At 38.7% G+C, this 5,408-nt stretch overlaps 1 long non-coding RNA gene across 1 annotated transcript; it reads left to right on the plus strand.

Annotated features, from left to right (window-relative positions):
* On the plus strand, window positions 1-5,134 carry LOC121846850. Its single transcript, XR_006083839.1, has 3 exons — window positions 1-138; window positions 4,622-4,692; window positions 4,963-5,134. It is a non-coding gene; the product is annotated as an uncharacterized LOC121846850 (long non-coding RNA).
* The last annotated feature ends 274 nt before the right edge of the window (window positions 5,135-5,408 follow it).

The following is a 5,408-nucleotide window of genomic DNA, read 5'->3' on the forward strand; positions in this document are numbered from 1 at the left end:
TTACAGCGACCCCGTATATACGAAAATTGCATTTACCACTTATTGCTTAGCTAATAAAAAGTACATAGTATACAATCGGTGACTCAGTATCATACTTATCCTGATACCAGATTCGATTGACGCAACCATTAACAGTAGGTGAGTGGGACAGTGGGATAGTGTGCATGTGAGTGTGTCTTTCTCTAAATCCTGTGTGGCTCAGTTGGTAAAGCATGGCGCTTGTAACTTTTTGTAACTTTTTTATTTTATTTACATTTTTTAAGTTAACCTTTAATTAACCAGGCAAGTCAGTTATGAACAAATTCTTATTTACAATGACGGCCTACACCGTCCAAACCTGGATGACGCTAGGCCAATTGTGCGCCGCCCTATGGGACTCCCAATCACGGTCGGTTGTGGGTTTGATTCCTTGATTCCCACGGGAAAACAGTACGAAAATGTATACACTCACTACTGTACGCCGCTCTGGATAAGAGCGTGTGCTAATCTACTAAAATGTCAATGACGAATTTTGGCGTATGTGTTTATAATGCATTAGTTTATAAAAATACTGTACTGCAATTTATATAATACCTGCTCTGTTCCTATAATACCTGCTCTGTTCTGTTCCTACAATACCTGCTCTGTTCTGTTCCTATAACACCTGTTCTGTTCCTATAATTCCTGCTCTGTTCTGTTCCTTTAATACCTGCTCTGTTCTGTTCCTATAATACCTGTTATGTTCCTATTAGAGGTCAACCGATTATGATTTTTCAAAGCTGATACCGATACGATTATTGGAGGACCAAAAAAAGCTGATACCGATTAATCGGCCAATTTTTTAATTTTATTTATTTGTAATAATGACAATTACAACAGAACTGAATGAACACTTATTTTAACTTAATACATCAATAACCATCCATTTAGCCTCAAATAAATAATGAAACATGTTCAATTTGGTTTAAATAATGCAAAAACAAATGTTGGAGAAGAAAGTAAAAGTGCAATATGTGCCATGTAAGAAAGCTAATGTTTAAGTTCCTTGTTCAGAACCTGAGAACATATGAAAGCTGGTGGTTCCTTTTAACATGAGTCTTCAATATTCCCAGGTAAGAAGTTTTAGGTTGTAGTTATTATAGGACTATTTCTCTCTATACCATTTGTATTTCATATACCTTTGACTATTGGCTGTTATTATAGGCACTTTAGTATTGCCAGTGTAACAGTATAGCTTCCGTCCCTCTCTTCGCCCCTACCTGGGCTCGAACCAGGAACACATTGACAACAGCCACCCTCGAAGCAGCGTTACCCATGCAGACTCATTCACATCGGTTACAACAGCCTAATCTCAGGAGTTGATGGGCTTGAAGTCATAAACAGAGCAATGCTTGAAGCACAGCGAAGAGCTGCTGGCAAAATGCACAAAAGTGCTGTTAGAATGAATGTTTACGAGCCTGCTGGTGTCTACTATCGCTCAGTCAGACTGCTCTCTCAAATCATAGACTTAATTATAACATAATAACACACAGAAATACGAGCCTTAGGTCATTAATATGGTCGAATCCAGAAACTATCATCTCGAAAACAAGACGTTTATTCTTTCAGTGAAATACTGAGCCGTTCCGTATTTTATCTAACGGTGGCATCCATAAGTCTAAAGATTCCTGTTACATTGCACAACCTTCAATGTTATGTCATAATTACGTAAAATTCTGGCAAATTAGGCAGCCCAAACTGTTGCATATACCCTGACTCTGCGTGCAATGAACACAAGAGAAGTGACACAATTTCACCTGGTTAATATTTCCTGCTAACCTGGATTTCTTTTAGCTAAATATGCAGGTTTAAAAATATATACTTCTGTGTATTGATTTTAAGAAAGGAATAGATGTTTATGGTTAGGTACACATTGGAGCAAGGACAGTCCTTTTTCGCGAATATGCACCGCATCGATTATTTGCAACGCAGGACACGCTAGATAAACTTGTAATATCATCAACCATGTGTAGTTAACTAGTGATTATGATTGATTGATTGTTTTTTATAAGATAAGTTTAATGCTAGCTAGGAACTTACCTTGGCTTACTGCATTCGCGTAACAGGCAGGCTCCTCGTGGAGTGCAATGTAATCAGGTGGTTAGAGCATTGGACTAGTTAACTGTAAGGTTGCAAGATTGAATCTCCGAGCTGACAAGGTAAACATCAGTCGTTCTGCCCCTGAACGAGGCAGTTAACCCACTGTTCATTGAAAATAAAAATGTGTTCTTAACTGACTTTCCTAGTAAAATAAAGATTAAATAAAGGTGTAAAAAATGAAATAAAAATCGGCCAAATCGGTGTCCAAAAATATCGATTTCCGACTGTTATGAAAACTTGAAATCGGCCCTAATTAATCGGCCATTCCAATTAATCGGTCGACCTCTAGTTCCTATAATACCTGTTCCTTTCCTATAATACCTGTTCTGTTTTGTTCCTGTAATACCTGTTCTGTTCTGTTCCTGTAATAACTGTTCTGTTCTGTTCCTGTAATACCTGCTCTGTTCTGTTCCTGTAATACCTGCTTTGTTCTATTCCTGTAATACCTGCTCTGTTCTGTTCCTGTAATACCTGTTCTGTTCTGTTCCTGTAATACCCGCTCTGTTCTGTTCCTGTAATACCTGTTCTGTTCTGTTCCTGTAATAACTGTTCTGTTCTGTTCCTGTAATACCTGCTCTGTTCTGTTCCTGTAATACCTGCTTTGTTCTGTTCCTGTAATACCTGCTCTGTTCTGTTCCTGTAATACCTGTTCTGTTCTGTTCCTGTAATACCTGCTCTGTTCTGTTCCTGTAATACCTGCTCTGTTCTGTTCCTGTAATACCTGCTCTGTTCTGTTTTTGTAATACCTGCTCTGTTCTGTTGCTGTAATACCTGCTCTGTTCTGTTCCTATAATTTCTGTTCTGTTCCTATAATACCTGCTCTGTTCTGTTCCTATAATACCTGCTCTGTTCTGTTCCTATAATACCTGTTCTGTTCTGTTCCTTTAATACCTGTTCTGTTCCTATAATACCTGTTCTGTTCCTACATTACCTGTTCTGTTGCTATAATACCTGCTCTGTTCTCTTCCTATAATACCTGCTCTGTTCTGTTCCCATAATACCTGCTCTGTTCTGTTCCCATAATACCTGCTCTGTTCTGTTCCTGTAATACCTGCTCTGTTCTGTTTTTGTAATACCTGCTCTGTTCTGTTGCTGTAATACCTGCTCTGTTCTGTTCCTATAATTTCTGTTCTGTTCCTATAATACCTGCTCTGTTCTGTTCCTATAATACCTGCTCTGTTCTGTTCCTATAATACCTGCGCGGTTCTGTTTCTATAATTCCTATTCTGTTCCTATGATACCTGTTCTGTTCTGTTCCTATAATACCTGCTATGTTTTGTTCCTATAATACCTGCTCTGTTCTGTTCCTATAGCACTTGCTCTGTTCTGTTCCTATAATTTCTGTTCCTTTAATATTTGTTCTGTTCCTATAATACCTGCTCTGTTCTGTTCCTATACTACCTGTTCTGTTCCTATATTACCTGCTCTGTTCTGTTCCTATATTACCTGCTCTGTTCTCTTCCTATAATTCCTGTTCCGTTCCTATAATACCTGTTCCGTTCCTATAATACCTGTTCTGTTCCTATAATACCTCCTCTGTTCTCTTCCTATAATACATTTTCCGTTCCTATAATACCTGTTCCGTTACTATAATACCAGTTCTGTTCCGTTCCTATAACACCCGTTCTGTTTCTATAATACCTGTCATATTTTCCTCCTATAATTCTTGTTCTGTTCTGTTCCTATAACACCTGCTCTGTTCTGTTCCCATAATACCTGCTTTGTTCTGTTCATATAATACCTGTTCTGTTCTGTTCCTATAATACCTGTTCTGGTCTCTTCCTATAATTCTTGTTCTGTTCTGTTCCTATAATACCTGTTCTGTTCCTATAATTCCTGTTCTGTTGTGTTCCTATAATACCTGTTCTGTTCCGTTCCTATAATACCTGTTCTGTTCCGTTCCTATAATACCTGTTCTGTTCCGTTCCTATAATACCTGTTCTGTTCCGTTTTTTATAATACCTGTTCTGTTCTGTTTTTTATAATACCTGTTCTGTTCTGTTCCTATAACACCTGTTCTGTTCCTATAATACCTGTTCTGTTCCTATAATACATGTTCTGTTCCGTTCCTATAATACTTGTTATATTTTCCTCCTACAATACCTGTTCTGTTGTGTTCCTATAATACCTGTTATATTTTCCTCCTATAATACCTGTTCTGTTCCGTTCTTATAATACCTGTTCTGTTCCATTCCTATAATACCTGTTCTGTTCCGTTCCTATAATACCTGTTCTGTTCCGTTTTTTATAATACCTGTTCTGTTCTGTTCCTATAACACCTTTTCTGTTCCTATAACACCTTTTCTGTTCCTATAATACCTGTTCTGTTCCGTTCCTATAATACCTGTTATATTTTCCTCCTATAATACCTGTTTTGTTCCTATAATACCTGTTATATTTCCCTCCTATAATACCCGTTCTGTTCCATTCCTATAATACCTGTTCTGTTCCATTCCTATAATACCTGTTCTGTTACTATATTTCTTGTTCTGTTGTGTTCCAGACATAGACGAGTGTGGCACAGTGTCCTCCTAACACCTAATGCTTCAATAGATGGCAACTATCAGTGCAGAGGTCAGTTCTGCTACCAGGGGTCAGAGGTCAGGAGGTCACTTCCTCACTCTTCAACAGTTGATACACGTTATGATTTGTAAGAGCCTCAGGTATAACTGTACATTGCATAGATTAGTGTCTTCAGTAGATTATTTGCTCTTTCTCCAGTTTTATGACTAAGGGTGTCATTAATTTCGATTTCTGAAGCAGAACCTCCTCTCCACCATTAGTGAGAGTGATGGATGTGAGTGTTATGTATTGATGATGATGTTTTTTTTGGTCTTCTCCCAGACTGTTGATGCCTGAGTGGGCTGTATGGGCACTGGGCCAGCTCACTGCAGGAAGTGTGCTACTGGCTACATACTAACTGGAGCCTAAGTGTTTAGGTAAAATTATCAAAGATTCCAGTCACCCAATTCATAGACTGTCCTCCTTGCTACCGCACGGCAAGTGGTACCAGAGCGCCAAGTCTAGGGCCAAAAGGCTCCTGTCACACCCTGACCATAGTTTGCTTTGTATGTTTCTATGTTTGTTTGGTCAGGGTGTGATCTGAGTGGGCATTCTATGTTGTGTGTCTAGTTTGTCTGTTTCTGTGTTTGGCCTGATATGGTTCTCAATCAGAGGCAGGTGTTAGTCATTGTCTCTGATTGGGAACCATATTTAGGTAGCCTGGGTTTCACTGTGTGTTTGTGGGTGATTGTTCCTGTCTTTGTGTTTTGCACCAGATAGGGCTGTTT

The sequence above is a fragment of the Oncorhynchus tshawytscha genome, linkage group LG07 (assembly GCF_018296145.1).
Source record: "Oncorhynchus tshawytscha isolate Ot180627B linkage group LG07, Otsh_v2.0, whole genome shotgun sequence".
In the NCBI taxonomy this organism is placed as follows: domain Eukaryota; kingdom Metazoa; phylum Chordata; class Actinopteri; order Salmoniformes; family Salmonidae; genus Oncorhynchus; species Oncorhynchus tshawytscha.